The sequence below is a fragment of the Lissotriton vulgaris genome, chromosome 2_1 (genome assembly GCF_964263255.1).
Source record: "Lissotriton vulgaris chromosome 2_1, aLisVul1.2, whole genome shotgun sequence".
Classification (NCBI taxonomy): domain Eukaryota; kingdom Metazoa; phylum Chordata; class Amphibia; order Caudata; family Salamandridae; genus Lissotriton; species Lissotriton vulgaris.
The window spans coordinates 1,818,955,316-1,818,967,620 of record NC_141687.1 but is presented as its reverse complement, the minus strand read 5'-3'; the positions used below and the strand labels follow the sequence as shown (position 1 = coordinate 1,818,967,620).

General features: G+C 52.8%; 1 protein-coding gene and 1 long non-coding RNA gene across 3 annotated transcripts in view; one reads left to right on the top strand and one right to left on the bottom strand.

Moving 5' to 3' along the window:
• LOC147733328 (uncharacterized) overlaps nucleotides 1-1,819 on the top strand; it is a 106,667-nt gene extending 104,848 nt beyond the window's left edge. Inside the window, exon 4 of the long non-coding RNA XR_015308520.1 lies at nucleotides 1,013-1,819. This is a non-coding gene — a long non-coding RNA (uncharacterized LOC147733328). The remainder of the gene's footprint in view (nucleotides 1-1,012) is intronic.
• Nucleotides 1-12,305, bottom strand: part of BLM (BLM RecQ like helicase) — a 451,097-nt gene that overhangs the window by 243,573 nt on the left and 195,219 nt on the right. The window lies entirely within an intron of this gene.

The window sequence follows — 12,305 nt, the reverse complement described above, 5'->3', positions numbered from 1 at the left end:
GAGCTTGAGCTGTAGCAGTTTCAGGGCACACATGGCCAGTGAGACCCCAGGAAGGGACCTTGAGAGTCTATGGGATGACTGACACTGCAAGATAGACAAATGCAGCAGATGAGTGTTTAATCAGTTTTGCGCATCGCTCTTCTGAGATTATAGTTGGTACAGTGTTGTGCCATATGTGGTGAGTTTGACAGCATGGACTGAAAGCTTAGCTCCACAGATGAGATCATAGACACATGGAGGGTCCTTTGATCCAGACACGTGATAAGACAAGTGCTGAGGATTGCATTCTTTAGGGTGAGGGAGATCCAGACTAGGATTAATTCTACATGCAGACATGTTTGCGCATGTGACAAAAATATGCCAGGCAGCACAATCCCAAACATTTTGTAAGTCCTGTATATCAGATGCCCCTGATACGCAAGGGACCTGGGCCATCACAATAAGTTTCTTGGTCACAGATGGACAAAGAGAACCTTGAAAAATTGTTACCGCCACTTACAGAGGGAGGAGGGAAATAGATTAGAGCTTTTGAAAAGCAAACTACAGGCATCATCTTGGCAGTAGGAGACAGAGTTTGCTTAGCTCTCTTATAGCAGATGAAACCAACACTGTTTTTCTGAAAGCTGGAGTGACAAATGTTACTCTCACTGAGACTAGACATGATAGAACTCCATTTAACTTAGTTAAGACAGTAGTTTGGAATCAGCTGAGGAAAATGTATCCTGACAGGCCAGACATTGGGTCCCTCATGGCTCAATCAATGCAGCCAAGTAAGGACTCTGCTCAATTTCTTAGCAAGATTAAAGAAAAATGGACTCAAGTAGCTCAGAGTTGGGAAGTAACAAGAGGAAATGCAGTGTTATTTTACAACATAGTGAAGAAAGGGTTACCCTCTGATATGGGTTAATGATGATAGCATAGTGGCATTGGAAGCTGTAAAGTCGGCGTCCTTACCCGTCGGGAATGGTGGAGCCCGACCCATACTGATGTATCGTTTCCGGCTTCTCCACAGAGCCCCGAGTGGGAACACGGAAACGACACTGACAGCGAGTGCGAGGACGACGGACCCTTCAAGTGGGCGTCAACATACGCGGGGGAAGCCCTGGCCCTCCGTGACGTCACTGAGACCGCATTGGACAAAAGAGAGGAAGTCATGTATGCCGGGTGTGGAGACACCGCAAGGAAGGAGGCGGAACCGGCGGAGACGGAGAATCGGAGCTCGACAGAAGACGGGACCCGGAGTACCGAAGCAGGAAACTACGGAGGAGCCAAAGGTGAAGCCGAGCCACGAGGCGAGCCAGGAGGCCAACGACCCTGCGGACCGCCGTGCCACACTCCCGAGGGAGGAGTGTGGCTGACACAGGTACGGCGGCGTTTGGCGACTTGGATAGGCAAGCGTAACGCTAGCGCTTAGAGAGCCACTGTGTGTACCGCTCCCGCTGCATCTATCCCTTTAGTCCTTCCTTTCCTTCCCCCTACCCTCCTTTACCTACCCTCCTTTACCTACCTTCCCAACACCTCCCACACTGAGCACGACAATTGATAACTGGGTGTATACCTATCACTCCCTGGGCCCCCCTGGTGCAAACCCATTGGAGGATTGTGTCCTAACAGCCTTCCGCCTTGTTGGTCTTCTTTATTTCATGTGCTGAGACCCCTGGTGCCCGAGGAGAAGAACCATCTTCCTGAGAAGGAACCTTAGACGAGCAGCGCCACGGACCCCAGTACATTCGCGCGGGAGAGACTAACCTTCAGGACTCGAAAGACGTTTGTCACCAAACCATTAAGAGCTTTAAAAATAAAACCATCCTTAAACCCTACAGTTGGTGTCACGGTCGTCCCTGCACCCACGTCCACAGAAGCCAAGCCTTGGACAGAGATATAGGTACATATAATTCATTTTTGTAAGGAAAAAGCAGGAGAAAGAGAAACAAGCAGGAAGTGACAGAGAAAGCACCAGCAAATTTGGTAGTCAAAGGAAGGATCATTGGAAGGAGCAGTAGTAGCAGCCACCACTCGGATGACTGCAATTTCTTTGGGATAGGTCCCAGGCACCACCCAATAACACTATCCACAACAGCAGGGTAATGTTAGGCCACAAGAAGTAGTAGAGGAGGACGAGGAATCATAGAAAGAGGCAGGATAGGTCCCCAAAGGATGGACCAAGTATGTCACTACTGTCACAGATATGGACTTTTTTTTTTATTAGAGAGATTGCAGAACTAAGAGATGGGATGAACAAAATGGAAGGACAGGAGTTTACAACCAGCCAGGAAATACAGCAGTACAGCCAAAGTCTACACCAAAAATAATATATGTACCTCAAACACCACCACAAAATGTGCAGCAATCTGTAATGTCTCAAGCACAACAAGTGCTGCCACAGCAAAATTACCAAGCACCCCCAACGATGCCTCCACATCAAAGTGGATAGGAAGGTGTAATTGGGAGAGGAGGAAATCCTTTCCAGACAAGTTATGTGGGAGTATATACACGAGGGTGCCCAAAAAGTATTTCCATGTGTCCAGTATTGTCAGTGATGCACAGGCCAGATGAGGATTCCACTGTGACAGTAGCTAACAATAATAAAAGGTATGCATTACTCATAGCTACAGGAGCAACTCGGTCATGCTTTAAAGAGGGAGACTTTCCAATCTGTAATAGATCAATGGCCACACAAGGATTCTCTGGGGAAGTAATGAGGGTTCCATTTACTAAACCAGTGTAGATGTAAATAGGAAGGGGGTATATTGATACCTGTTTTCCGTTTTCTTCATCTGCCTCAGCTAATCTGTTAGGGAGAGATCTTATGGCCAAGTTAAATATGACCATACACTGAGTCGGATGGCACCATGATTGATTTTTTCTACTCCTGGAATTTCACCTTTCAGGATTATGACAGTAACACTAGATTCCTCTATTGGAGATCACAACCTGCTGATGTATAGGCATTTGCCACAGCATTGTATATAATCTTTCCAGAGGTACCAGAGTTACTGAGAAAGGAGGTCCAGTAACCTAGAGAATTCAATTTACGGCGACAAGGGCAAGATTCTTGGATGCCTGACACAGAGTTAAGATTGTAAATACAGGCCTTACAGGTAACACCGACCTACGGCGCTCTGACATCCAGTGGCCATAACCATGTTTAATGGGCATGTATCGTATTGTATTTATTGAGTCAGGTAAAATGGTTAGGGAAATATTGGATGATCAACTGTCTGTTGACAAATCTAAGAAAACAGCTGTAGGCTTTCAGGATGACATACCGTTGAGGACAGTATTAGAAGTAAGGACACCTGACACCAGGTAAAACGTTGGATTCTGTTAGAGAAGCCGATCCCTACCAAGTACCAGACACCTTGTGGACTAAGGATCCCCATGATGTAGGCCTTATTCATACTCCTACACCATTAAGGGAAGGTGCTATCTTACATAGTGGGACAGTATCATCTTTCTAAAGAAACAGAGAGCATCCTCCCAACTATAGAGGCACAGCTAGAGCAAAGAGTGATTTACCCTGGAACACTTCTTAAAACAACCTAATTTACCCGGTTAAGAAGTTTGAGGGCAATACTTGGCGTATGGTCCTGTGCCCCCTGAACAATGTAGTGATCCCAGGGTTTCCAATTGGTCTTGATCCCCTCCATCACTTTAACAAATATACCTCAAGATGCTAAATATTTCTCTGTTATAGATCTGAAGAATGCCTTTTTCTGCATCTCTCTCTATCCAGACAGCCATTATTTTACAGTGTTCTCCTATTGCGGGACACAGTATTTGTATTTCTTGTTTACCCCAGGGGTATTGTGAGTCCCCTAGAATTTTCAACAGGGTGGTGAAAAATTATCTGTGAAATGTTTAGTGTGACAGCACATAGTTGCAGTATGTCGATGACAGACTAGTTTGGAATTCTGCAGAACAGCAGTGTAAGAAAGATACCATATCTCTTTTGGTTACTCTGACACAGAGCGAATACAAGGTAGAAAGAGACAAAGCCCAGTATTGCCAGGAGGAAATCCAATATTTAGGGCAAGTACTGTCAGCTTCTGGTTGACGAGCAACCTCTGAAAGAGCAGCATGCATTTGTCAAATGACTGAGCTAGAAACTGTAAAAGGAATGCAGAAGTTTCTTAGTCTCTGCAATTATGTGAGACAATAGGTTTTTGATTGCAGCACTTTAATAGGACCTCTGACACCTATCAAATAAGCAAAAGACAAGAATGACAAGATAACATGGACACCAGAGATGAGGGAGTCTTTTCAGAAATTGAAAACTGAGATAACGAATGCTCCGGTTTTGGGAACTCCTGATCATACCAATAAGTTTTATCTATTTTGACATTGCAATGCTAAAGTGATGACAGCTGTCCTTATCCGGAAATATCCTTTAGGACACAAACCCATTTCATACTTTAATAGACAGTTGGAGTCAGTGATTAGAGGATATTATCCTTGTGAACAAGCTCTTGCCACTGCAGCTTTGCAGTGCAGAAGAGCACCTCCATTGTCATGGGGCTCCTTTACCGCTCTATAAGCAGAGCATGCAGTGTTTGCTATCTTTCAAAAGGTTAAGATTACTCGGACTACACGGTGTGTTAGGATATGAGGTGATATTGTCACTACCGTCTTCGAAAGTAGTGACGTGTCATACAGTGAATCCTGCAATATTTTTTGCTAATCCTTTATTAGATTCTGAGGATGATGCGTATGACTGCACAACTTACATTCCTACTGAATCTACTCCAGTAACAGTGGACCCTATACTCTGTAGCTTTGTCTATTTTGTTGATGGTTCTTTTACTATTGACCAGGATACAGGAGTAAGACACACAGGTGCACCAGCAGTCAGCATGACTCTTCTGACACTCCACATAGTAAAGCAGTTAACACTACCAGCACATTATTCATAGGTTTTTAAGTAAGGAGCAGGAAAAGTAATCACAATTTTTCAGATTCAGCTTATGTGACTGCCACTGCACATTCCATCATTATGAGATGGAGTAAGAGAGGGGGGGCGTGGCTTAACACGCAACGAAGATGGTCGCATCCGGGTAGAGCTCCTGCATAAGCTCCCTTACCCCGGGTCCTTTCTCCGGCCATACTTATCCTACCGACCTGAAACTGCTGGCGGACCCGCCCGCACTTGTTCCCCGCTGGTGGCCCGATTTTGGGACGGATCGGTGCGGGGGCTCCGCTCCGGCGAGGCTGGCCAACTTGACGCCGCCCTGCTTGCGTCCTAGCCGGTGGGCACTGCTGGGCGAGACCGGGGATCCTGGCGGCCGACTAGGCCTTGGTACAGGACCTGCACCGGAACTGCCGCGATCCCGCGAGGAGGACTGAGCGGCCTCTACCGTGGCCCCTCCTCATCCCCGACCCTGCACCCCACCTCAGCAGCGACGCCTGGAACCCCCATTGGGAAGGCAGGGGGCGGCCGAGAGTGGCGACCTTGTCCGGCGGCGGCCCTGCGGCCCATCCAGAAGACGGAGGTAAGCGGGGACCCCATACCGGGGGCGCTACGACGAGGACTCGACGCTACCCTAGACTGCCCAGGCCACGCGGAAGGCCACAGAGACCACGAGACGCCTGAGGCCGCACGAGCGCCCCCCGTCCGGTGCCTGGGGGTCGCCCCCCCCCCCCCCCCCCTGCATGTTACACACGCTGGGACACTATAGACTGCCATGGACGGCGCCTGGGCGCGAACGAGCAGCGCTGAGAAGGCGCTGATTGCTGGGGACACCCACGCGTTCTCCCCCCCCGCAGAGCCGACCGGACCACGCCGCAATTCACAACACTTTGCACGCTGTGGGATATGACTTGCGGAGCCCACTTGCCTACTTAGAATAACTTACAGACCTGCCCCTACTGCCTGATGAGAGATTGGCCTTACGCTCTCGCCCACCCCAGGTCCTACTACCTGTGAAGCACGACTGAGCTGCGGACAGGCCCCACGCCCGCCTGCAAGACAATTGCCCTCTGTGGCCTGAGGTGACCGCCGCTGCGGCAGAAGGGGCCTGCTCCACAACACTCGAAGGCCTGGGACTGAGGCCACTGTGTGGCAACCTGCGGGGACAGCCTGAAGCCCACAGAGGTTCTCCTTTCTTGCCGGATACATAATCCGTGCTGCTGCTTATCCTCCTCCTGACAGCGTGGTCCACTTGCATGCCCTGCCTGGCCCATGTCTGCGGGGGTGAGATCGCGCTCTGGATTAGGGACTGCGTCAACGAAGGGGAAGCAGTCGAAAGCAACATCCAAGATGGAAGCGGAACAGGTGGCGTCGAAACCTGGACAGCGTGCTGGCGGCTATGGAAAGGATGGAAGAATCCCTCCAACAGACACGCACTTCCCTGGAGACCAGGATCGATAGTGTGGCCATCGACCTGACGCACCTACGAGCCGACCACAAAAAAGTCCAAGACCGGACCTCGACGCTGGAGAGCACGGTAACGACCATCGAACCGAAGGTTACCCAGGCGGACAAACACATACGGGATCTCCTAAACAGAGTAGAGTTCCTAGAGGACCGCGCCGAGGATGCGGAAGGACGGGCGCGACGGAACAACATCCGCCTGGTGGGCATTCCGGAGAAATGGGAAGGGACGCATCCTGCTCGCCGCGTGGAGGACTTGCTGCGCGATCTGTTGCCGGAGGACGCACTGTCGCCCTACTTCGTGGTGGAACGGGCCCACCGAGTGCCCACGAGACCACTGCCGCCTGGCTCGAACCCCAGACCATTCCTTCTCCGGGTCCTCAATTACAGGGACCGTGATGCAATACTACGCGAGTCCAGGAAGCTGGGGGAAGTTAAAATAGACAATGCCACAGTGATGTTCTTCCCTGACTACACTGTGCAAGTGCAAAGGCAAAGACACTCATTCCTGGCAGTGAAGAGACGCCTACGCCAAGCAGATCTCAAATATTCGTTGCTCTTCCCGGCCAAACTCAGAGTTGTCGCTCAAGATAAAACACACTTCTTCACAAGCCCGGAGGAAGCAGAGGCCTGGCTTGATGCGGGACAACCGGACGTACCTAGGAAAGCGCAAGGAACTGCCACCACGGAACGGACTCGAGGATCGAGAAGACGGCGCCGCCGCGGGACTCCCTCATCACCACGAAACCGCGAAGCGCCCACACACTCTCCACCCATGGACCAAATCCTACAGGACCAACGAGACGCTCTACGCAGAGTGGTGGAAATTAGCAACTCACCTTCCCAATCGCCACACCCGAACGCCAGCCCGACTGCATCCCTGACAGACGATGAGGCAGTGTACGGAATGCCGGACACACAGGGCTCCGAGGGACTCCCGGATATCACACCACAGACAGCAGGACCTCTTTGGCTAAACCAGGGGGCCTGACAAATGATGCGCCTCCAGCATGCAGCACTAGCGCACCTCAACGCCTGTATGGATGCCCACCCCCATGCAGGTAACCTGTGCGCTCACCCATGGACTCAGCCTCCCCGGCCCGACGGACCAGGGCTGCACCAATCACTGTGAGTACTCGTTTGCTTTTTCTTTCTTACACCTGGCCCGACCGCTCACTGCCGGGCACTGGAGATCGATTTACAGTGCTGCTCATACCAAGACACCACTGCCCTGGTTGCCGGAGGAAAGAGTTCTCCCTCCGGGGGCCCTGACCCCCCCCCACCAATGACACTTGGAACATGCCATTGACATTGTACCGGCTGGCGAGGCCTGGGCACCAGCCAGACAGCGACGGCCTTTCTCACACGCCCGGGAGGGACGCAGCACTCCCCACTAACCACGCTGTGACTATTACTCCTGCACGTATAAGCCACACGAAACCCCCCAGAACTGTATAGTTTACGAGCTCATTAGAGTGTTTGGACAGCGACATGTTGTGCAGCCGACCTTTTGGTATTTTCGACTTTATTGCCATGTTGAGGCCATTTGTTTTCCCTCCCTACCTTCCCCTTCTAACTTGCTGGAGACTGATTTGCAATGCACTTAAAGCTGGTAACCTCTTTGTATCACGGGCGGGGCGCTGGCTTTGGCGGGGGGTTACACGCGAGACGCTGCGGCGCAGGGGGGATAGGGGACACCACATACTAGACAGTTATGGCTGATATACGATTATGCACCTGGAACGTCAGGGGGATGCACACACCGGCCAGGCACTACCAAATCTACTCCTATCTGAAACGCCACAGGATCAACATTACACTACTCCAAGAATCGCACCTGAACAAGGCAGAGGTACACGCACTGCACCGTAGATGGCGCGGCCAGCTCTATGCCACGGACTACTCCTCGTACGCTCGTGGCGCGCTTGTGTGGGTTCGCCCTGGCACCCCTTGGACAATCACTGATGCCATAATAGACCGGGTGGGTAGATTTGTTGCTGTACAGGGCAGATTAGATGGGCAGCAGGTGGTCCTGGTCTCTCTATATTCCCCTAATGTCGATCATGGTATCTTCCTGACGCGCCTTTCCACCGCGCTGGCGGCCTGGCATGCGATCCCATGGATATTGGGTGGGGACTATAACTGCACTCTAGACACGACACCGGACCGCTCCTCCCCACCCGTACTTCACGCGCCTACACGAGCCGCCACGAAAGCCTTACTTGGTTGGGCTGCACAATGGGACCTCCAAGATGTTTGGCGATCTCGCAACCCCGGCACGCGAGTCTACTCTTACCACTCTGGCGCCCACGACCTACATGTCCGCCTTGACAGGTTCATGGCGTCTGCCACACTCTTGCCTCTAGTGACAGATGCACGATACATGGGCCGCACACACTCGGACCATAACCCACATTTCCTGTCTCTGTCCTGGGAATGCCCACGCCCCCCTGTACCCACCTGGCGGCTACAACCAGCACTACTACTTGATGCGACTTTCCGCAATTCCCTCCTCACACGCACTGCCCAATACTTCGAGGAAAACACAGGCACAGCGTCCTCCCCCCAGGTAGGATGGGACGCATTTAAAGTGGTGATTAGGGGCCATTGCTTGAGAACCCAGGGAAGCATAGGGCACCAACTAGAGAACGACCTAACCAGTCTGGAAACCAACTTGCTTGACAGGGAGGAGGGGGCTGTCGAGGGGGATGCTGACTCACTGCGGGTAGCACAGGCGGAACACGCGCGACTGCTGGAGCGCCTGCGCAACATTAATTATGCAGCATACTCGGCGAGAACACATCACCTGGGCGATAGACCAGGCAAGCTCCTAGCTTGGCTGATTTCGCAGGAAAACCGCGTGACCCCTGTGACAGCTATACACGTGGAGGGGCAAGGCCTCCTGTATACTCAGCGCCGCATTCACAATGCGTTTACCACCCACTACACAACACTATACCGCTCCCGGCTAGCAACCCCCTGCCCTGACATCACTGGCTACCTCTCCCCCCTTCCCATACCACAGCTCACACCTGCTCAACAGACCGACTTGGGGGCCACACTTGACTCAGATGAAATTCGCGAAGCAATATTCCCTGTCCAACGGTAAATCCCCGGGCCCGGACGGGCTTCCAGCAGAATTCTATACGGCTAACTCTGACATCCTTGTCCCGGAACTGTTGAAAAAGTACGCCGCTGCCGTGGAGGACGCGGCCTTACCCCCTACGTTAAACGAGGCCACTCTAATCTCCATTCTTAAACCGAACAAAGACAGCACACAGATGGGCTCGTACCGCCCCCTAGCGCTCCTGAATACGGACTACAAAATCCTAGCCTCCACACTAGCCCGTAGACTGGCTCCGCACATACCCCACCTGGTTCACCCAGACCAAAACGGTTTTGTTCCAACGCACACCTCCCACAACATCCGTCGCCTCTTCCGGGTACAAAAGTACGCTGTTCAGCAATGGCCTAGGGCAGGGTGCCTGATATTGGACCTGGAAAAGGCCTTTGACTCGGTCGAGTGGCCGTTCCTTAGAGCAGTTACTGAGAACTGCCAGCTGGGAGACGACTACGTGGCTATGGTGGGCCTCCTATATGATAGACCGACGGTTCAGGTCCGCACAGGCACGCTGCTCTCGGACGTGATCCGGGTTCGGAGGGGCACCAGACAAGGCTGCCCCTTATCGCCCATACTGTTCTCGCTGGCGATGGAACCCCTGGCCACGATTCTCAGGACGCAGGGACCTGAATGGGGGATTCCGCTGGCGGACGGCCTACATGCAGTGTCACTCTATGCAGACGATCTACTGCTGTATGTCAGAGACATCACTGACATCCCGGCCTCCCTTACTGACGTCTTCCGCACGTTCGAGGAGATGTCGGGTCTACAAGTCAATTGGGCCAAGTCTGGGGCCGACCCCTTCAGTTCTGATACACCTGAGTGTGACATCTGCCTGGGCGGGGGGAGACTGCAATGGTACCCTACCACCTTTCGGTACCTGGGTATACAAATCTACCGAGATCTGACAGACGTCCTGGAAGAGAACCTTCTGCGGACGATCGCCTCAATCAGGGCACAAATCACCTTCTGGAACACCCTGCCCCTCAATGTTCCTAGCCGAATAGCGCTGACCAAAATGCTTGTACTGCCCAGACTAATATACTACTTTGCCAATCTTCCCACGTACGTGCCTTGCAGAGTATTCAGAGACCTGGAGGTCCTGCAGAGGAGCCTTATTTGGAACTCGGGCCGTCCCCGGGTGGCGCTGACCAAATTGTATATGCCCACTGACTCGGGGGGCCTAGCGGTTCCAAACATGGAACTGTACTATCTCTCGGCGCAAATACAGTGGGTGACGGGATGGCTAAGCGGCAAACACCTCGATGATACTGCCTCGGACACCCCTGCCTGGACGCAACCCCAACTTTGCACACTGTTCCACCCACTCACCAAGACTCCCTGCCCCTCCCAGCTGCACCTTGCAGTAGCACGTAAGTGCTTTCTGAGATGTCTGGAACTCACGCGATCAACGACACCATATGCCCCGATACTGCCCCTACTGGGCACTCCGAGCCCGACAGGCGCGCTGACGAAGGCACGCCTAGCAGCTTGGACGCAGGCTGGCGTTGACACACTTAGCGACCTGTATGCCGATGGAGAGCTACTCCCCTTCGCGACCCTGGCGGCTGACACGGGCCTCCCAGCTTGTCAGTTCCTGTTACACGCATCCCTTTTGCGTACGCTCACCGCTTCCTGGGGCGACATGACGGAGGAGCTGCCGATGCACACCTTTGTGCAATACTTGCACGTCATGGGTAATGGCTCACACGTCATCCACTGGCTAGCGCAAGCCCTGCAGACGCACTCACAACCACTGACGACACCGCTGCGGACGAAATGGGCGACAGACAGAGGACGGGACTGGACCGACAAAGAATGGGAGATGATCCTGGCTGGACCAACATACATCCCACGCAACCCCCGTTTTAAAATAATTCAATTTTACATAGTGCACCGCGCTTACCTCACTCCTGACAAAATTAACAGATACTTCGCGACCACGACTGCTACCTGCCAACGCTGCTCCCTGCCCGGAGCTGACCTCCTACACATGCTGTGGCACTGTTCAAATATTCGTCCGTAATGGGACGACGTCGCAGCACTACTCAACCAGGGCGCCGACGAACAGCTGCCCCACACTTGGGAGGCGTACATCCTAGGTTTATATAGACGCACAAAATTTAACAAGGTGCAAGTGCGCTTCTGGGACATGGGTCTCATAACGGCGAAACGCCTGCTTACTAAGCATTGGAAAGCCGTGACCCCTCCGCAAATCCGACACTGGAGCACCCCCTTCACCAACTGGGCACGCGCGGAAAGCACAGTCCTTCTCCGGGAGGAAACTGCAGGGCTTCGGAAATTCCCCATCGCTCAGCTCTGGGATGACCTACTCAAGACATACCAGCGCGCCTGCCTGGAGCGAGGGATAACGTGAGGCGACAAGCCCTGTTGCCATCACGAAGACGCACATGGACGACCACAAAAGTCATGGCTGAGTGCACCCCCCCCATGCCCAATATTACGAGACAGCCAGCTGCATCCCACCCTGCTCCAGCCGCCCCCAAATGGGACACTTAACGATCTCCGCTCTTCCCCCCTCTCCCCTCCTCCCCTGATCTCACCGGTTTTCCTACTCACGGTAATCTCTCCTTCCCACAGTTATTAAGACATAGGGATTAGTTACCTTGCTAGTCAAGTTCCTGACCAGATCCCCTCCCCTATCGCAGAAGGAAGCAACCATTGCATCATGAAACTGACAAGAAGCGGCCCTCTAACGGAACTCACACCACCTGCTGCCTACCGAGCCGCGACAGCGCCCAAGGACAGCAGCTAGATGCAGACACACGCTAGTACCTCACATATGATAAGATA